The sequence below is a fragment of the Hemicordylus capensis genome, chromosome 2, assembly GCF_027244095.1.
Source record: "Hemicordylus capensis ecotype Gifberg chromosome 2, rHemCap1.1.pri, whole genome shotgun sequence".
Lineage (NCBI taxonomy): Eukaryota > Metazoa > Chordata > Lepidosauria > Squamata > Cordylidae > Hemicordylus > Hemicordylus capensis.
Genome location: NC_069658.1, coordinates 223970555 through 223992361, shown reverse-complemented (window position 1 = coordinate 223992361; position 21807 = coordinate 223970555). Strand labels below are relative to the sequence as shown.

The 21807-nt window shown below is 47.6% G+C and overlaps 1 protein-coding gene across 7 annotated transcripts in view; it reads left to right on the top strand.

Annotated features, from left to right (window-relative positions):
* Positions 1 to 7250: 7250 nt before the first annotated feature.
* The window catches only part of B3GNT3 (UDP-GlcNAc:betaGal beta-1,3-N-acetylglucosaminyltransferase 3), a 71353-nt gene continuing 56796 nt past the window's right edge, over positions 7251 to 21807 (top strand). The window contains exon 1 of one of the 7 annotated variants that reach the window (XM_053287752.1): positions 7251 to 7444. The gene's annotated coding sequence lies outside the window, so the exon portion shown is untranslated. Of the gene's footprint in view, positions 7445 to 7466; positions 7555 to 18412; positions 18656 to 21807 lie in introns of those variants that run through there. The other 6 variants (XM_053287746.1, XM_053287750.1, XM_053287747.1 and 3 more) reach the window with 6 other exon arrangements.

Below are 21807 nucleotides of genomic sequence, written 5' to 3'. Positions count from 1 at the left end.
AGTCAAGTTCTTGGTCCATTTAGCTCAGTCCTGTCTGCACTGACCGGCAGCAGCTCTCCAGGGTCTCAGCCAGAGAACGGTCTTTCCCAGTCCTGCCTGGAGAGGCTGCTGGAGATTAACTGGGCACCTTCCGCATGCAAAGCCACTAAGGTCTGCTGTCTTTATCCTAGAGGAGCTGCCTCCTACCTGAGACACAGCCTTGCTCACTCTAGCTCAAGGCTGACTGCACTAACTGGCAGCAGATCTTCGGGGATCCAGGTAGAAAGAGGTCTTTCCCTGCTCGGCCTGGAAATGCCCTCAGGGAGTGGGCCTGGGACCCCCTGCATGTCACGCAGTAAGCAGATGTTCTACCACTAAGCAGCCCAGGCCTGCTCAACTTCGGCCCTCTTGCAGATGTTGGCCTACAACACCCATAATCCCTGGCCATTGGCCATTGTGGCTGGGGATTATGGGAGTTGTAGTTCAAAAACACTGGGATAGCCCTTCCCCAATACATGAACAGTGGTGGATAAGCGCAGAGGAGGCTTCTGCCTACGGTGGCAAAATTTGAAGAGTGGCTCCTCAATGTTTTCTGTGCATCTCTGTCTCTGGCGGCGGTGGCTGCAGGGGGCGAGAGGAAAGTCCTTCCTCCTTTACTTCAATGTTTTTTAAAGCCGCGGAAGCAGGAGCTGCTGTGGCAGGGGTGGGGTGGGGGACCAGCAGCAGCGATTTTTTAGGGGGTAAAAGGGGGACATTTTCCCTCGCCCGGTCGCCCCCCTCTCACTGCCCCCTCCTTACAGTACTGCTGCCGCCGCACAGCAACAACTTCTCTTTTAAGGGCAGCAAAACCCTTTTTGGCTATAGGCGGCAAAAAGGTTAATCCACTCCTGTTGTACACGAGCACAGGAAACTGTGCTGTCCCTCTAGCTTCATATCATTTACAACTGACTGGAAGGAACTTCCGCTCCTCTCCCCAGGAAATGCTGCCGGGAACGGAAGCTGAACTTTTCTGCATGCAGCGTAGGGACTCTGCCACTGATCTGTTAATCCAGCATTTGGTTTTTCACATGGAAAGCCCACAGTCAGGGCGTGAGAGTAATAGCCCTCCTCTAATTTTTTTGCCCTGACAGCTGGCATTCCAAGATAGACTGCCTCCAGACAAGTTCCATTCTTAAGCTATCCATACTATTTATATATATTGCTATCTGTGTGCATGACCGTTTAAATAGAATAAGATTTCCCACCCCTACCCCAATGGGCTCCCAGTCTGAGACTGAAACAACGGGGGATGGACTAGGACTGAGGTGACCTGAGTTCAAATCCCAGCTCAGCCATTAAACTCATTGGGTGATTCTGAACTCTCAGCCTAACCTAACCCACAAAATTGCTGTGAGGATAAACATAACCATGTGCACTACTCTGGGCTGCTCTTTGAGGAAGAGCAGGTTATTAAAATAAAACGAGCTGACCTAGCGCAGAGCATCAGCGCCAGTGTTCCTTTTAAGGTGTGCACATGTGCGTGCGCTCACAAGTTTTTTGAGATCAGGGTTATTTGAGTTTATTTGGTTTATCTGAGTTTATTTGAGATCAGGCTGAATCAGGAAGGCCCCACTCTGAATGCAGGTGCACACATACTGCCCTGATGCTGCCGCCCAGAACAAAACTCATTCTGTACAGAGATGGGGGAAAAATAAAAATTAGAGGGACTACTGATCTGCACCCCTAGTCCTCCACGGGGGGCCGGCCATTTGCTGGGCCACCACTTCTGTCCCGTCCCCCCCGCGGCTAGCCGTTTGCCAGGCTGCCACTTCTCCTCTCTTGGTGGCTGGCCGTCCCTATCGCTAATCATCAGCTTGCTCGCAAACTCTCACGAAAGCTCCCACACATGGGATTAGCCATGGGTACATCTTAGAGAAATAAATATATCAATAAAATAGCAAATAAAAGTAAGTATATAAGTAGTAGTGCAGAAAGGTGGATGGACTCGATTACGACAGCAATGAATACACCACTGAGAGACCTTAAAGGCCAAGTTGAAGACAGATAATCCTGGAGAGAATCTATTGATGTGGTCGCTAAGAGTCTACACCGACTTGACAGCACGTAATCAATCATTCAATCAATCAATCATGAAAAATCTTTTAAAGAGGGAGTTACGGACCTGCAGCATCTGCCTACGACCAGGAGATTTCCTGTTGAACTGAATTGTCTTTGGCTCTAAAAGAAAGGAAGATGGCCGAATGACCCACAAAGCCAGGGCTGACCCATACGGCCCTCCTCAGCCCTCCTGCATCAGAAGGAGAGTTATCAGAAAATGCCTTTTCAAAATTGCAATTGGGACTGGGGGGAAAGGAAAGGGTTAACACACACAGAGCCGTGGCCTTGTTCACAAACAAACAGTCCTTTTACTCACTTTAGTGGCCTGAAGTCTGTCCAGAAGGACGGGACAGAGTGATATGCATTTAAACCCAAGTTTATTGGTGGTTTCTGAATTAAGAAAACATCTGGAAGTGGTTTTTGTCTTTGTACTGTCTTTGTACCCAGAGAGAAATCGTGGAGACAGAGAGGTTGGCTGGACCTGAGGATCATGGCCATAGAGCTTCTCAACTCTTTCTCCTTTCCCACTGGATCCCAAACCAGTGCAGGCTAGTCATTCGCTGGTTCCCCTCGTGGGCTGGTCCTTCAACCAGACAGCAGACTTTACTGTGGGATTAAGAGGGGAGGGGTGAAGTACTGCGAGTTACGGAGCAGTATCGGATATTTCAAATTTGCCTCCCAAAAGATGCAAAAAGTGGGATTTTTTTTAAAAGCTCAGACATAAGTCAGGCTAAGCTCCAATAGGAACACAGGCAAATAGGAAGACATCATATACCAAGTCAGACCTATGGTCCATCTAGCTCAGTATTGTCTTCACAGACTGGCAGCGGTGTATCTAGCTCAGTATTGTCTTCACAGACTGGCAGCAGCTTCTCCAAGGTTGCAGGCAGGAATCTCTCTCAGCCCTATCTTAGAGAAGCCAAGGAGGGAACTTGGAACCTTCTGCTGCTCTTCCCAGCAGAGGCGTATCTAGGGAAAATAGCGCCTAGGGCAAGCACTGAAATTGCGCCCCTGTCCAAACATCTGATACCCATCTTTCAGATAACTTTACCATAATATCAGCTGAAAAATACAAGTCAAGCTCATTAATCTTTTACTATTTCTAAAACTATTTAGCAGTGGACGTAGCCAGACCAAAAAAAAAATGCTGGAAAACTGCAAATTTCAGTATGCTGGGGCTCATAAAACACCCAAATACTATGTGGAGGTGTACTTGGAAAACTAAAGAGCCCCTGGTGGCACAGTGGTAAAAACTGTCGCCCTGTAACCAGAAGGTTACAAGTTCGATCCTGACCAGGGGCTCAAGGTTGACTCAGCCTTCCATCCTTCCGAGGTCGGTAAAATGAGTACCCAGAATGTTGGGGGCAATATGCTAAATCATTGTAAACCGCTTAGAGAGCTCCGGCTATAGAGCGGTATATAAATGTAAGTGCTAAGTGCTAAAGAGAAGTCTGTCTTATTCTCTACTATGCATTGTAGCATCACTATTACATAAGTTTTAAAAATAAATGTAGAATTTGGCTTTGCCCAGATACTCTGAAAATGATTAAAGGATATGCAGAGTAAATTGTGTCACTGCTTGGAATATATTCTAGTCTTTCAGAAAGACAGTTAAAATGAGAGAAAGAGAGCAAGAAACTCCCAGTGGGCCTTAATACTAAGGATGTCACACTGATTCAAAGACAAACTCACCATTAATAGTCATATTATTAAGGCATTACATTTAACTCAGTTATCACAAGAAGCAAAGTAAGAGCAAATGAATACAATCCTAGCTCATACGCTTCAGCTCAGTATTCACAAACCCTGATTCTCTGTACATAGTGCCAATCTGAATATGTGTACAGTGTCTTATATTATATTACTTAAAAAAAAATTACCTGTAGCTCCTTCGGAGGGCTTCCTAAAGGCTGTGGGGGAGGTCTGCAAAGGTCCCCCCCCCGCTGGACTCTTAATTCACCATCGCAGCCCTTCCCGGGCTGATTTTTGGGCCTGTTTGGGCCTGCAAAGATCAGCATGGTGGCCATTTTGGAGGCTGCCACACATGCTCAAATGGCCTCTGCAAGGCCTAGATCCTTGCAGAGGCCATTTGAGCATGCATGGCAGCTATTTTGTTTTTGGTGGCCATTAAAAAAAATTCATTTTAAAAAGTGGCACCCCCTTCAAGTGGCACCCGGGGCATGTGCCCTGTCTGCCCTACCCTAGATACGCCCCTGCTTCCCAGAGCGGCTCCATCCCAAGGGGAAGATCTTACAGTGCTCACACTTCTAGTCTCCCTTTCATATTCAACCAGGGTGGACCCTGCTTAGCTAAGGGGACAAGTCATGCTTGCTACCATAAGACCAGCTCTGAATTGTGTATGGAGTGCTCCCCGATAGCTCATAGGGACTTTGACATAAATCTGGACAATATGTGAACACGTCACACACCTACCCTTCCTGTGGTGAAGGAAATCTTGATCTTGATCTTGATCTACTTGTTCTAGATGGGGTCACACTTCCCCAAAAGGAACAGGTTCGCAGTCTGGGAGTACTTCTGGATCTACACCTCTCCTTGATTTCTCAGGTTGAGGTGGTGGCCAGAGGTGCTTTCTATCAGCTCCAGCTGATACGCCAGCTGCGTCCATTTCTCGAGATCAATGACCTCAAAACGGTGGTACATCTGCTGGTAACCTCCAGATTGGATTACTGTAATGTGCTCTACGTGGGGCTGCCTTCATACGTAGTCTGGAAACTCCAGTTGGTTCAGAATGCGGCCGCCAGGTTGGTCTCTGGATCATCTCGGAGAGACCACATTACTCCTCTGCTGATGGAGCTTCACTGGCTGCCAATAGGTTTCCGGAAAAAATACAAAGTGCTAATTATATCTTATAAAGCCCTAAATGGCTTAGGCCCTGGGTATCTAAGAGAGTGTCTTCTTCACTATGACCCACACCGCCCACTGAGGTCATCTGAAGAGATCCGTCTCCAGTTGCCGCCAACTTGTCTGGTGGCTACACAGAGACGGGCCTTCTCGGTTGCTGCCCCGAGACTGTGGAATGCGCTCCCTGTTGAGATATGATCCTCTCCATCTCTGGCAATTAAAAAAAAAAACACCTGAAAACCCATCTTTTCCCCCAAGCTTTCCTAGCTTTTAAAAATTGTCTGTTTTTAATTTTATGGCGGTTTTTAAATTGTTGCATTGTTTTAACTTTTAGATGTGTTTTAATTGTTTTTATGTTAACTGTCCAGAGACGATGGGCAGTATAGAAGTTTAATAAATAAAATAAAATAAAATAAAATAAAATAAAATAGCCGCCTAGGAATGGCCCTGGCAAATCAGCAGACTGCAGGGCTCACATTAAAGCCAGGACTCTGCACTCCTTGGCTGGGAAGGTGCCAAAGTCAAACTTTGCCTAGGGTGCCAAAAACCCTATTGCCACTGGAGGGGAAGGCGAAGGGTGGTGTGTGAAGCTGTCCCTTGCCCAATATGGAAGCATGCCCTAGGGCAGGGCTGCACAGCTTTGGCCTTCTTGCAGATGCTGGAGAACTACTCGCATAATTCCTGATTATTGGCAATTATGGCCAGGAATTATGGGAGTTGTAGTCCAAAAGCAGCTGGAGGGCTCAAGTTGTACAGTCCTGGCCCTAGGGGCTATGCATTTTTGTTCTTCTAAATTTGCAAGTGCTTGCAAGGTATTTCCAAAAGTGGAGGCTTAGGAGAAACCACTCACAAAATCTGTGCAGCTCAGATTACAAAATGGAGGAAATGAGATGATTTAAAAATGACTTCAATGTCACTTAGAATTGTGAGTCACTTGGGAACAGAAATGCTTGTGTTTGGGGGAAAAGGAAACCTTAGAGCGGAGTCTGTAGGATTTACATCTCAGTAAATGAAACCCCACCTACCAGTTCTGACTTCTAATTCCCTTTCCTCCCCAGCAGCACATGTGACCAAACTGTGGTTACCAGCTGGTCAGGAAAATCCCCACTTGGTCTGCTCCTATGCCTTTAACAGAGGTTTGGTCTCCAGCAGTTGATCAGTGAAGCTTTTTCTTTGACATGGAGCAAACCTTCAGCCATTACAGCAGGGGATGATGGGAGTTGTAGTCCAGCAACATCTGGGGAGTGAGGATCCAACACTCAAGGAGTGGGATCCCTGGCAGCAAACAACAAAACCCTGTGCATTGCTGCAGCTGATCAAAGTGGTGTTAAAAGGGTTCAGTTGGAAAGTTGGCAAACACTGAACAGGAGAGGGTGGGACCTTTTCTGTTCGCTGCCTTTAATTCTGGCCACAATCCAGACAGAGTTAAGTATGATGAAATATGATGAATATTTATACACTGCTTTTCAACAAAAAGTTCCCAAAGTGGTTTACATAGATACAAACAAACAACTTGGCTGCCTGTTCCCAAAGGGCTTACAATCACTTCACAGTGATTAAGCTAAGCACACTTTACAGGGATGGGCAAGCGAGGGGGAGGGGGGAGTTGCCTCCTCATTGAGCCAGTCCTATTGAATTCAATGGGATTTACTCCCAGGTGAGTGGGTATAGGATTGCAACCTTCCTTCCCTCCACTGGAAAGAATCCTGCAGATGCTAAACTTCAGTGAGTTTGTTCTGGGTGGCAGTATCAAGGCAGTGTGCGTGGACATACATTCAGAGTGGGGCTTTCCCGATTCAACCTGAGCAGGATCTAAAATTAACTGAGCAGATATAAAAAAAACTTGTGAGTGCGTGCACATGCGTACACCTTAGAGGGAACACTGCTTCATAGTCCCATGGATTTCAAATGGGACTGTTAAACGCTGGCTGAAAGTTCTTCCAGCGACATCTCTGCCACTTTCAAACATGATTTATTTTAATTTACATTTGTACATTCCTTCCCCGGACCCCACCCCACCCCACCTTCTCCTTTTTTTCCTTTTTTTTTTTTTTGCATAATCACTGCAGTTTGCAAGAGGGATAAAAGCAATGGCCAATATTGTCGAATAACCATTGCATTTGAAAACTAGAATTAAATGCCGGTAAGACAAGTAGATCAAGTGGCAGTGTGATATCGAAGGCTGCTGATCAAGTGTTGGGAAAATCAAACAGAGGAAGGCCTAAGGAAAAAAATAAAGAACATCTCCTGATGTTCCTCGGAAAGGAAAGAGAGTCCCTTAAAGGCACCAGAAGTGTGAAACCTTCCAGGCAGCTGATGCAAGCAGAAAGCAACTGATCATCACCTGTGCTGCAACCTTGTGAGACTGAAGACCCCCCACGTTTAGCTGCAAGGAGGTCCTGAAAGCCACCAGCTCCCTTGCCTTTTTCGGACCTTGCCCTAGCCAAAGGAGCGTGGATTCTCCAAAGCCCCGCCTCCCACGGCTCTGCTTGGCCAGCCCCTACAGGTAAGAGCAAGCTCAGGGGTGTGGGCAGGGCTGGAGGGAACAGGTGTTTCTGGCAAGAGCGAGAGAGAGCGAGCAGCTGTGAGAGGAGTCCTCACTTCGGTGAGTAAGAGGTGTGTGTATGGAGGAGGAGATGGATGATCCGCAGATATTTTGTGTAAGAGTGGCAGGTTAAAAAGAGAGGATATCTTGAAGGCAGAGGGAATATAAGAGAGAGTAATCTAGTCCTGTGTTCATCTGGCTTAGAAGAGAATTGGGTTTTTAATGTAAGGATGAATCTATCAATATGGGTTTGAGGGTGACAAAGCCTAGGGAAGTGGCAGTGTGAGTCTGTTGTAGGGGAAATGATGAGGAGTCCTGTGATAGCTGAAAGGCTTACAGAGTTGTTGTAGCAGAAATGCCTGGGGGTTTTGTCAGGACATGAAGTGTTGCTCTTGAGCCTGGTGGGTTTCCACTGCATACTTGCCTCCCTAAGGACAACTCTGTGAGGGAAAGGGGTGCTTCGGGCTGCCCACCCTCCAGGATTGGAGACTACAGGAATCTGCTTCCATCCCCAGGTCACTCTTGACAGCAACTCTGGGGATCTTAATGGTTTGTTCTTGCGAAAAATATGCGGGGGGTGGGGATTTACCAGGAGTAGCTTTGGTTAGGATGGGCCATCAACTCGATAAGTCCAGCTCCCTCTGTGAAGCTTCAGCCAAGTTGAAGCGGAATGCTCTGCTCCATCCCTCTGGCACCATGTGGAGATGGCAGAGGGGGGCTCCTTTAAGGGAAACTGAGCCCCCATGAGCCCCTGCAGCACCTTGGAAGGTGTGCCCAGAGTGCTGGGAAGGCTGAGCAGCCCTTTCCTCTTAGAGCTCAGCAGCAGAGAGGCCTCTGTCTCTCTTAAAGGGCCCACCCAGCACCCCAAAATGCACAGTGCCGGGTGGAGGGCGGTACTGGACAGAGGTCAACGGCTCTCACATTGAAGGGGTTTTGGCTTAAAAAATAACGTAGATCACTGTGAAAATAGTGGAGATCACTGTGTTAATGGTTTGCTCTTGTTACTTGATCTTGGTCGGAATCATCTTGGGTGCGAACCAAGAAAGGGTTGCAACACTTTTAAAAGTGAAGAGGTTTAAGAAATGTTTCTGGGCCAGACTCCATTTCCGCAGATTAAACACCAAATTAAACATTTTCATAAATATCACCATTATAGGGGATTCAAAATTATGAATGATTGAAAGCTATTATTGATTTTGTTGTATTCGTATTCATATGATTGTTGATAAAGCTCCATCTTACCAATTGTTTTCAGAATAAATATACAGAAAATATTAACTTGGAATGGAATGAAATGGATGTTTCTTTCCAAAAGTGTGTTCCCTTCGGGTTTGAATGACAGATTGGACTTTTCTGTTTTTCTTTGATATGCCTTTATACTTGGTGATGTCTCTTTAAAAAGCAAAACCTTTGCAGGTATTTATGAGTAAGAGACTCTGGAGCCAGTGTGGTGTAGTGGTTAGAGTGCTGGACTAGGACCGGGGAGACCCGAGTTCAAATCCCCATTCAGCCATGAGACTTGCCGGGTGACTCTGGGCCAGTTCTTATCCCACTGGATTTGCTGCAAAGGTTTGCCTCTTAGAAAGACAACATTTGTAAGTTATGGAGAAAGTCTGCCAGGAGGCTTTACAGACATGGCTTTTACTTTGAATCTTCTCTGGAATGGAGTGTGCCAGTCCACATATTAGTTGCATTTACCCTGAAGTCCCTGTGGGCTATTAGAGACCAGTACAGACATGACCCTGTCGTCCCCCCTCCTTCCCTCAACCAAGGCTGCACATTCTGGCTTAGCCCGCCACTTCTCCTTTGATGTGTGGAGTGGCTATGCCAATAATTTGGAGTGTTTCAAAACTCAATGAAGGGGAGTTCACATAGGCTTTAGATATGCAGAACAGATGCAACCTGAGCCTTTTTGTCTGAGCTGATTCTGTTAGCCTGCAATTTTCTTCATGACAGAGAGAAAGCAAAGCTCTGATTTCTGCTTTAAACATCCCTGCCTCTTAAATAATCTGTGGGGGGGGGGCAGGGCGGGGGGACATGAGGTGATGAAGGCAGTCACTCACAAAGGCAAGGGTTAAGTGTTCTGCTCTTTGATCCAGTTTTTGGCAACTTCTCATGTGGGTCTTCTGCTCCTCTGGTGGGGATGCACAGGAAAAAGATCTGCCAGGGATTGCGAAGAGGAGTCGACCCTATGTGAATTCAATTGTCCATTTAATCCCCCGCATTAAACATCTTGCGAATCTGCTGGGAAGCAGATTTGCTCTTCAAGTACCCCGCGGCATGAAGGCTTGTGTGAATAACTCCCAGGGGAAGAGGACAAGGATGTGCTTGTGTGTGTCCTTTCCACCAGCGGCCAGGGTCTGGGGGAGTGCCCCCTTACCCCCTCCCACAGCCAGCCAGTGACGGAAGCACTCACCAGCTGGGAGCGCGAGGCACACCCCTCTCCTCTCCAGCCTGTGTTTCACTGAAATGCTGGCTGTGCTGGGGTATAAAGCCCAGCCAGCCAGAGTTCCACTGAAATGCTGACTGGGGAGGGATCGGAGAGGGTCCGAATGGACATTCTCCCAGGTATTGGCCCCTCCCCTGTGTCTGACATCAGATGCCAGGGGGAGAGGCCAATGCCAAGAACGGGGCCTATCAGTCCCAGCAGAGCTTGCTTTCCCCAGTCAGCGGTTCGTGGAATTACTGACTGGTAACTCCTTTCCTTGTCTCCTCAAGAAGGCAGAGAAAGGCACTCCCAGTCAGCAATTTTATAAACTGCTGACTGGGGAAAGGAAGCTGTGATGGGCCCTGTTCTTGGCATTGGCCCCACCCTTTCAATCTCATGTCACGCGAGCATACGTCGGACTTCCTACTTCCGCCTCCAACTGGCAGTGGCACCCACCTCTGCCCTTAAAGCCACCCCCGCCCGGCCATCGAACCTTCAAGGGCCTCCGAACCAGTTCATGCACATCCCTACTGTCTAGCTGTTGTTGGATGACATAGTCTCTCGCCTTCAGGGTAAGCAGCTTCAGAATCAGTGTGCCTCAGCACTAGATGCCTCCCAGCTCCCAGCAGGGGCGTAGCAAGGTTGGAGGTGGCCCAGAGACGAGATTTTAAAATGGGCCCCTCGCTGATATACACACACAAACACACTTGACAATATATAGTGCACTCACATCCCCATTATGAGTACGGTGAATATCTAGTTCACATGGAATCTAGTTTTTTTACTCTCAGCTCCTGCCGATCTCCAAGAGACTCAACATAATTCACAGGGGGTGCAACATGGGCGGGTGGGGAGTCATGTGATGTGCCTCTGGGGGGCCCCTCAAGGCAGTTGGGCCCCAAGACGACTGCCTCCCCTTGCCTAATGGTAGTTACGCCCCTGGCTCCCAGGTGCTTTGAGAGACCTGGCTGAGATCTGTTGAAATTAAAGCATTTAAACCCAGAGAAGCAGTAGGAGAAAAACCACAAGAATACGATGAGTATTTATATACGGCTTTTCAATCAAAGTTCCCAAAGCAGTTTACATACAGAAATAAATTAAATAAATTGAAAAGGAAGTTTGTATTCTCTACTGTATTTAATGTACACAGCTTGGGCATGACAGAATTAGAATACTGGACACAGACTAAGAAATGTGGTTTCATGACTGTTTCTGACAAGTGTCACTGATGGAGACTCATTGCAGTCAAACTGTGTCTGGCTTTTGTCATAGAAAATTAAGAATCTCCTTGATCTGAACCACATTAATTTAGAACTTCATGGGAAACATCCCTCTGTCTAAGATCTTCCTTTTACTTTGGAGTTTCAGGACTTTTATTTACGTATATAGTACAAAACATGGTTTTGCTTACAAGCTTTGTTCCCCATTTGAGGATTGCCAGCCTGAAGCCAACATATATGTGTTTGCTTCAGGAGGGTGATGGCCCTCCTCCTCTGCTGCTCTTGATTGGCTGGCTACATGCTGAAGCTCAACATTCCCCACCCCTCAGCCTGACTGACAGGCTTCAGAAAAGGAATACTGAGTACTCCTGTTGAAATTAAAAGGGCAAGTAAACTGGTCCCATTAATTTCAGTGAGGGTACTCAGGAGTAACAGTCTGGCTGTAAGCAAGTGACTAGGGTAGCTGTCTCCCATAAGAACAGCCCTGCTGGACCAGGCTGAAGGCCTATCTAGTCCAGCATCCTGTTTGACACAGTGGCCCACCGGATGTCCTCTGAGAGGCCCACGGGCTAGGGGTGCGCACGAACCTGTTCGGAGGCCCTTTTATGAGCCCCCGAACAGGTCTGAACACTGCTGGGTTTGAAGGTTCAACGCTGGGATGTGTGTGTGTCTGCCTTTAAGGGTGGGGAGGGTGCACTTATTCCTGCGCACATGCGCACTTCGGGTGCACCCAACACGTGCAGGTGCACTGAGTACTTCCGGTAAAGGGCCCAACAGGGCGGCAGGCAGGGATGTACGCTGCCATCCCAATGGACTTTTAAGAAACCGAGTGCTGGCAGGGGAAACGTGGCAGAGCTGGGAGTAAGTGCATCCTCCCTTGCCCTTAAAATTACCACCACTACCACCCCGCTGCCCGGCATCGAACTGGCTCCTTCGGACTCCGTGCACATCCCTACCACAGGCAAGAGGTGAGGCCGAACTGTAAGATTCAAATGAGGGAGAGAGAGAATTAAAAAATCTCTATGGGGTACCTGAACTGAAGGTTTGCAACAGAAAGGTTTGGAAGCCCTGGCTTAAATGATGAAATGCAGATCTTCTTCTTAGCTCATGAGTGTCTCACCCTTCCCTCCACCCTGAGTGCTCTGAAGGGGCGTAACTACAATTAGGCAGGGGGAGGCCATTGTCTTGGGCCCCCCCCCCGCCTTGGGGGGGGGCCCTCAGAGGCTCTCCCCCACCCAATCTTCTCTTTCAAGTCATTTTTAAAAATGCTCCTCCTTGTTCTGGCGCTATATCCTTGTTGTTTGTCTCCGCGAGTCCACCCTTCAGAGGCTCTCCCCAAGGTGTTATCTATACCTTGCAACTAGTTGGGATAGTTAGCAGAGACATCAGGCCAGAGGAAGGAGAGGTAAGCAGTGGCGGAGGGGGGGGGGATTTAAGAATCTTGTCTCAGGGCCCACTCCAACCTAGTTACGCCCCTGGTGCTCTGAATAGGGGACATTCCTCCCCCTTTGTTGTTGAATTAGGGTCATCATTGCTTCTTGTTATGGAAAGCACAAATCCATCAAGGTATAATCTTAATCCTTTTTCACAATAGGCAGCCAGCTCTAAACAACAAGACCCACCTTTAGACATGTAAGTTTAGAACCATTAAGGAGGAGGAAACTGCTGCCTGGAAGGAAAATCTCAACCCTGGATTGTCCCCAAACCAGTGTAACACATCAGATATATGCCAGGCCTTTTCATTGGATTCATGAGCTGCCTATCTCTGAGAGAGCAGGAAAGCCTTCTCTGTCTTGAAATACTATAAATATAAGGGCCCCAGCCTAACCAGTGTTCACTATTTTCCATCAACTAACTGGTGCCCCAAGGGAGATGCTGTAGAGATGATTGCTCTTTGAGCCAAAGACCTGTGTTAACTGCTGAACCAAGGTAAAACTCAGTGTTAATGTTATCTTAATCCCTGTTTGTATTTCCTTTTTACTCCCATTTCCCTCCATTTCTTATTCTGTGTGCAGCTCTTATTTTTCTAAATAAATTTTGTAATTGGAAGTGGCTTCACTCTGGTTCTAAAAGGTTTAGGAACATAGGAAGCTACCGTATGCTGAGTCAGACCATTGGTCCATCTAGCTCAGTATTGTCTACACAGACTGGCAGCAGCTTCTCCAAGGTTACAGGCAGGGTCTCTCTCAGCCCTATAATTGTGCTTTGGCAACATACTGTATGCTTTGGTAGTTTGTTGGTTCAATAAAAAAATCTTGTCCTATAAAAAAAAATCTTGTCCTATCTTGGAGATACCAGTGAGGGAACCTGGAACCTTCTGCTCTTCTTGGAGCAGCTCCATCCTCTGAGGGGAATACCTTGCAGTGCTCACACATCAAGTCTCCCATTCATATGCAGCCAGGACAGACCCTGCTTAGCTAGGGGGTCAAGTCATGCTTGCTATCACAAGACCAGCTCTTCTCTCTTCTGGAGGGTTACTTGTAAAACTCTTCCCCATATGCCTTCTAAGGTCATGTGCTACTGACTCTTTGTTTTTAGAATAATATATTGTCTACTGCTGGGTTCTGTGGATTCTGATTGCATAAAGCCAAGAGTTCCCAAGCTGGACAGTTCTAGGGTTGCTAAAGCCATGTCTGAGTCTGGTCAGCGACTCTAGATCAGTCTTCAACTGATGGCAGCCTATCTCGAAGGAGTGGTGTGCTCCTTAATTGGATTCAGAGCAATATATCTATTGAGGGTAGATCCCAGGAAGATAAACTCACTACTGTATATTAAACTGAGAAAGCAGGAGGGCATATTGTTGGATCCTCTGCATAACTAAACTGTGTTTGTATGAAGAACCTCTTGCAGGATCAGACCAAACTTTCCTGTGCAAGAATCTCAGCAATCTGGAGGCACCACCGGAATTTGGATCAAAGCCTGCAAGTTCTTATCATATTGTACAAAGGGACTAGAGAAACTCAAAAGTCTTGAATCATTTGTGTTCCTCTGGCTGGGACAACTAACTGGTCTGAGTCCCATATATGCAAGCGGAGAAGGGGTTGCAGCTAGGTAGTTTCGTACTCTGGGCTGAATGGCCTTGCAGGTGACCCCTGCAAGGGGTCTTCACCCAGGTTCCATAGAAAAATGAATACTAAGATAAGAGTGTAGTTGTTAGTTTGAGAGGCTCTGGAGGGACTTGCTCTCAAAAGTCCAGCCTTAACGGCACTGCTGAAGGGGTGGGTCCCATTTCAAGTACGGCTCAGTATCTGAAGCGAGCAGATTCTTTTCATTCAAGGCCGTAAAACTACTAAAATATAGGGAGTTCCCAACTTACAAACAGGCTGTGTTCCAAGAGTTCTTTTTATTTATTTATTTTTTGGTAGGTTGGATGTTCATAACTCAGAAACACATCTAGATCCCATGAAGGATGACTTGTTTGTATGTGCGGGTTGGTGTTTGTAAGGTGGGCACTTCGTTAATTTAATATGTGGTGTAGCTTTGTTTGTAAGTATGGGTTAGTGGTGTTGGGTGTTTGTTTATTATTTATTTATTTTCTATACCGCCCTTCCAAAAATGGCTCAGGGCGGTTTACATGGAGAAATAATAAATAAATAAGATGCACCCCTGTCCCCAAAGGGCTCACAATCTAAAAAGAAACATAAGCTAGACACCAGCAACAGTCACTGGAAGTACTGTGCTGGGGTGGATGGGGCCAGTTACTCTCCCCCCTGCTAAATAAAGAGAATCACCACGTTAAAATATGCCTCTTTGCCAAATTAACAGGGGTTAGCCAAGTTAGCAGGGGTGTTTGTAAGTCAGGCAGTTCCTGTATAAGCCCAGGTTTAAGAGTGTGTGTCTGTGGGGGTATGCATGCACCCAGTCTCAGAGGCCAGCTTGCACTGGATTTGAAGCGGGACCTCTTGGTTAACTATTTCCAACCGTTTTATTTCGCAAGAGACTGTTTGCTTAATCATGAGGCTAACCTTGCAACGGGCCAGGCTGTGCCCCAATAAAAATGGCATGTGTGGCTGCTCCTATGAGTGAAAATGGAGGAGGTTTTGTTCTTTAGGCTAAAGTAGGACTAAGATGTAAATAATTCCATGTGATAAATTATCAGTGGTTCACAATTAACTTCTCCAGCGGCAGTGGGTGGAATAGTCGGCTTGGCTGGTGTGTCTCAGGTGCTTTCCTCCGGGACAAGCTGGGGGCTCCGCCACACACTAGGGGTGGGATGGAGGGCTAGGGGTGTGTGGGGCTCTGAACATGCTCCAAAACGTCCAGCCTCAATGGCACCACTGTGTAGTAGTGAGCATAATTTGTCCCCTTTGCTAAGCAGCATCTACCCTAGTTTGCATTTGGATGGGTGACTATGTATGTGTTTTCTGCTGTATAAGAGAGTCCTCTTAGGGGATGAATGGAAGAACATCTGCTTGGCGTGCAGAAGGCCCAGTCCCTGGCAGCATCTGTTGGGGGAGGGTTTGTAATGTTTACCCCCAGTTAATTAGCAGAGCACTAAAGAAGCCACCCGCTCTAGTAACAGAGTAGGATGCAGAGTTTAGTTGTTGCAGCTACTTTAGAGAAGACACATGGCGATTCTTATATAACTAAATCCTAAGTATTTATTGGTGAAGTACACTTTGGATAGGAAAGGCCTAATCCTAATCTATAGACTACATACTGCCTAGGTAGGGAGAGAGAGAGAGATTTTTTCCATCTGCTTTTAAGAAGAAAGGAAGGGAATCTGACTCTCAACAGGAAGACATCAGGAGACACAGAGTAGAGACAGGTAGAACAGCTAGGGAGACCCTCGCTTACTAATGCCCCTAGTGGTCATTGGGATAGTTGGTGCAAAAGGTCAGTGCACTGGAACTCCAACAGCATCTCCAACAAGGGCCGGGAAAGACCCCACCCTGAAACTTTGAGTGCTGCTGGTTGTCAATGTGGACAGCCCTGAGCTAGATGGACCAATGATCTGACTCAGTATAAGGAAGCTACCTGAGTTCCTTACCTGGGTAAGGCAGGTTCAGTCCTGTCTGAAGTGGATGCTGGCATTTTCCTGGTACAATGTTCACTGATGTACAATGTCTTAAAATCTGAGTTGGCCCTTGCTGACATCAGCCTACAAGGAAGTGCTTTGTATGCCAAGCATGTATTTTTAATAGTTTTTTAAATGGTTAGGGAAATTGATCTTAAATTGTTCTGGCTCTGTTCTTTTCCTTTTATCACTGTTCCAATCTACTTGGCATTTTTTGTTGCAGTTCCGTTTATTTTTGCTGCCTTGGTTTTTCCATGGCAATAAAGTTGGGGTAAAGGCCGCAGAATGAACAAATGCGTTGCAGATAGATCTGGTGGCCTGGGCATTCTAATCGGGAAAGAGATCTTGGAGTCATGGTGGATACCTGAATGAAAACGTCAGCTCAGGGTGGGGAGGCTGTGCAAAAAGGCCTATCCCATGCTGATGATCCTTCAGGAAGGGTCAGAAAATATAGACATCTATAGCGTGGCCGTCTTTGGAACGCTGTGTCCTGGTCACTGCATCTTTAGGTGGGGTGAGGCGATGGGGCTTGGAGACCAAATCCTATGAGGGAGGAATGGTTAGGAGGATCTAGGAGTGTCTAGTCTGGAGAAGAGAAGTCTAAGGGGAGATTGGAGAGCCATCCTCCAAGATCTGAAGGGCTGCCACATGGGAGGAGGAGGAATGGACTTGTTCTCTGTTGCTTCTGAAGACTAGAGCCAATTGGTTGAAACGGCAAGGAAGCGGATTTAGGCTAGACACTGGGAAGAATTTTCTAATTGTGAAGGGTGTTCAGTGGTGGAGGTTTTCACACCAAAACTGGACAGTCAGGTCAGGTGTTGGGGATTTTGTAGCCGATTCCTGCACTGCACAGGGGTGGGTGGGGTTGGACTAGAAGGCCTCCCAAAGTCCCGTTCCATTCTAAAGCTGGGAAAAGGTGCAGAAGAGGGCAACCAAAATGATCAGTGGGATGAAGCACTTTTCCTGTGAGGAAAGACAGCAGCATTTGGGGTTCCTTAGTTTAGAAAAGAAGCAACAAAAGGGGGTTCCTATAATTATGCACAGCACAGAACTAGATGGGCAGAGGTTTCAGGGCAGACAAAAGGAAGTCCTATGATGGTGGCAACAGAGGTGCACCTAGGTAATTTTGGAGCCTGGCCCTAAAGGCCTTTGGACCCCACACCCCCACAAATTAAGCATCATCCTGCTCGCCCGGGCAACCACACCACCTGAGACAGACTAAAGAGGATTTGAGGCCCCTTGGACTTCAGCCTGGAAGTCCAAGGGGTGAGAGCGCCTCTGGGTGGCAATAATACCTATTTTACCCTCTGGGATGTGCAAAGCTCTTGTCTCTTGATGAAATCCTCACAATGGCCCTTTAAGGTAGGCAAGTAGGATGAGTTCATTATTGCAGAAGGTCTGAGTTCAGTGACTCCCAGCCTGAGGAGGCTGGTTTGTCCTCCTCGGGTGAAGAAGACCCAGGAAGCACCTCAGCACTCTCTGAGCTGAGAATCCCCAAAGTGGGCCCTCTTCCGGGACCACAGCAGGAATTACCCCTCATCATCCATCCAGGGCCCCCCAGGAACAACACGCTCACCCCAGTACCCTAACTGCATAACAGAGACCCCAAGACTACCAGAGTTATTGGGACTGCATCCACAGTCCCAGTAACTCCTCTTGACAAGGAGGCTCATGCTATGAACCCCCCCCTGCAAAAATAAACCCACCAGCTGCAGAGGCCCCCAGGGGATAGATCTCATACCCCCAGTGTTCTTAATGGTCTTATTTATGGTTTGTGGTTCTATTTTACTGTTTATTTAATGTGGTTTTTATGGAATTTTGTTGTATCAACTTTGGTAAACCACCTTGAGGTGAGTTTTAAGAAAGCCAGTATTCATTCATTCATTTGATTTATATACCGCCCTTCCAAAAATGGCTCCTATAGACGGTACAGTGAATAAATATCCTAAGGAGTCTCCTCCAAGCTCCAAAACATGAAGGCATTGGCAGCAGGTTACAGAAACCCTCCAGAACAGACGAAATGAAAGTGTATACCTTGATGGTGCCAGAATGTTACTTGCCAGTGGGTCTCCACAGAGGGAGCGGTTCAAAGCGGTATATAAATTGTTCATATTGGGAGGAGGGGGGCTAAGCTGCTAAAGAGAGTCTACTTGGGAGCAAGGCCTGTTTGCAGCAGAAAGGCAGGAAAGGGTGTGGTGTTTATTAAGCCTGCTTCCTGAATCTGGAGCTTTCTGGTAAGGGCTCATCCTCCTGAGAGCCTCTGTGACACCCGCTCCCACGGAGAGAGAGTGTCCTGTGCTCTTCTGGCTCACGATTGACCCACCCAGCTTCCTGCACAGATTGTTGTTCTGGGTGGCTTCTGCTTCACCTGCATCCTGGAGACACACCTTTCCGCAAGGACAATTCTTGCCTAGGAGTCACTCTCTAGAGCAACTAAGCTGGGATTGCAAAGAACGTTTTTAGCGATGTGAGGATTTTGCTATGCATTAAATAATGACAGAGGTAAAGTAAGTAATGTAACTAATGGGTTTCCTACTTTCTTGGCTGCAGAGACTTCTGCAGGTTGTTGTTCTGGGGTCGAGGAGTGAGTGAATGAGGCTTTTTTAAAACAATGGAAGCCTTTTAAAATAATTCATATACTGTGATCACATTGTCTGATACTTTGCTTTAAATCTCCAGTCTTACGGGTGGGGGAGCGAAAAATGTTTTAAAAGAATGCCAGGGCCGCCCCCCCCACTCCTACCCCATGCTGCTTTTGTCATCTTCTGCCCCACTGCTGGTGGGTGTCTGCCCTTGCAATGTTATCAGGGAGCTCTAATCTTGACCCCCTGGTTGCAGTGCCCCCTGCCTGCACACCTAGAGTCCATTGAGCCTAGGCATGCCTGTGCATGACAGAGGGGATTGCCCCAGGCCACCAAGCGAATTCACTGCTTTGAATAATTATGGAACTCCCTGCCACAGGAGCATATGGTGCGGGCCACTGATTTGATGGCATCGAAATGAGATTTGGCAGACTGGTGGAGGAGAAGCCGTATCCATGGCTTAGCCATGATGTCTAAATGGGACCTCCGAGCTCAATGGTAGTCTACCTTAAAATACCTGTTGTTGGGTTTGGAATATGAGGAGGAAGACTGTGGCCATCAGGCCTTGACTATGGGGATGGAAGCTTCAGTTTGGCCGCCATTAGAAACAGGGTTCTGGGCTAGGGGCGGCCACCTGGGTTTCATTGAGCAGGGCTGCTCATCTTCTTATGTCAGGGACCGAGCCACCCTTGACCTAGTGGGTCCAAAGAACACAGCCGATTTACTGGTGGAGCGGCCTCCTGTGGCGCAATTCGCAAACAGTGCCTCTTAGCTAGCCCTATGGCTCCTGCCGCCCCTCATGGGTGACTTGCAAAAAACATTTCTGTAGGCCAGGGTTTCTTAACCTTGGGCCCCCCAGTGTTGTTGGACTACAACTCCCATCACCCCCAGGCATGGCCTTTGTGGCTGAGGATGATGGGAGTTGTAGTCCAACAACATCTGGGGACCCACGGCTAAGAAACCCTGCTGTAAGCTGTAGCCCACTCCAGCTGCTCCCCTCTACTTAGAGGAGCAGCCTCCGGGCTTCCCCCAGCCAACGGCTGATTGGTGCAATTATCCGGGTGAGAATTATCGCGATAATTATCAGTTTCACAGAGGGGAACCTTAAGCGGAGGCCAGTAGCAGGTGAGCCAGGGCCTTTTTCACACAGCAGGCTTTACTGTGGGTTTCCTGGGAGTTTGAAGTTGCCCCCCAAAATCGATGCAAAAAGTGGTGGTGGTGTTTTTTTAAACCCCGGATATAAACCGGGCTACACTCTAGCGTGCAATGAAAAACCCGAATCGTGTGTGAAGTGCTCCCCGGTGGTTTGCAGGGACTTTGGGGGTAAATCTGGCCGATATGTGAATGCACACCCTCCATTCTGGAGGAGATGTGAACGAAAAGCCCTGGGTGAAAAAACGCCCAGGCACGCTTTGCGAGGAGCTGCCCAGCGAGCTGAGCCTTTCTTTAGCTCCAGGTCCCTGACTGTCCTCTGCAAACCCCAGCCAAGCATGGGGACTGTATGCACAGGAGTTGGTAGCGGAGGTGAGTGGGCGGGGTGCTGCTACAGAGGCCAGGAGTCTGTCTGGAAGCAAGGGCTGTCCCCCAGGCAAAGTATTTGGGGACTTCAGCTCCTGCAACACACAGACAGACAGACAGACAGACACACACACACGACAGAGTTCCTCTCACTAGTCTTACAGTCTGGACTACTGGAACCCCAAACATAAGATAGACACTAGCAACAGCCACTGGATGCTGTGCTGGGGATGGAGAGGGCCAGTTAGGAACTTAGGAAGCTGCCATATACTGAATCTGACCATTGGTGTCTCTGTCTCTGTCTCTCTCTGTCTCTCTCTCTCTCAGTATTGTCTTCAGAGACTGGCAGCGGCTTCTCCAAGGTTGCAGGCAGGAATCTCTCTCAGCCCTATCTTGGAGAAGCCAAGGAGGGAATTTGGAACCTTTTGCTCTTCCCAGAGTGGCTCCATCCCCTAAGGGGAATATCATACAGCAGGGTATCTTAACCTTGGGCCCCTAGATGTTGTTGGACTACAACTTCCATCATCCTCAGCCACAAAGGCCATGTCTGGGGATGATGGGAGTTATAGTCCAACATCTGGGGGCCCAAGGTTAAGAAACCCTGTCCAACAGTGCTAGTCTCCCTTTCATATACAACCAGGGTGGACCCTGCTTAGCTAAGGGGACAAGTCATGCTTGCTACCACAAGACCAGCTCTCCTCTCCCCCAGCTCAATAAAGGGCACTTTAAAAAGGTACCTCTTTGCTCAGTGAGCACTGGACTAATTGTAAATATCAGGCAGCTCACCCAACCCCTCTTTCACATTTGCATGCACAAGCAGTGGATAGGATCAAGTGGGATTTCTGAAACAGGAGGTTTTGGGGTACAGAATGACCCGTCAGGTTGTGCTGCTGTGTGTGAGTGTGCAGAGATACCGCTAGGTACCGTATTAACCCAAATCAAGGAGGACTCTGAATGTAAAATGAGCCCCTTAAGAAGTAGAGGCTAAAATATAAGCAGAGGTGCACATGAGTAATTTTGGAGCCTGGACCTAAAGGACTTTGGAGGGCCCCGCTCTCCCCCGCTGCAAGTTAAGCATCATCTTCCCCCTGCCCCGCCCTGTCCCGCCCACACACACAAACACAGTATTTTTAACATGAGGATTTGGGAGCCCATAGGGTGTGTGGAGGCCCTGGACTTTGGCCCCAAAGTCCAGGGGTAAGAGTGCCACTGATACAAGTTATGCCTGCAGTTACTCAAAAGGAACAGGACTCTGAATTTAAGATGGACTCGTGATTTCTAATATTAAAAACAGCAACAACAAACAAACCTTGGAAAAAACCTAGTCTTTGTTTCCGGTAAATACAGTAATTTTGAAACCTCGACCTAATGGTGTTTTGACCCCACCTGTGTGTGTGAGTGTGTAGGCAAACACAGGCAGATCCATAGAGATAATCAGTGAATTATCTCGGGGTGAGTGGGTGGAGAAGATTAAACACAGTGACCTTAAAGAAAAGAAGAAACCAGATTATTTATAGATAGAAATCTGCGCATGCACACATTTCCTTTCTTAACGGTTT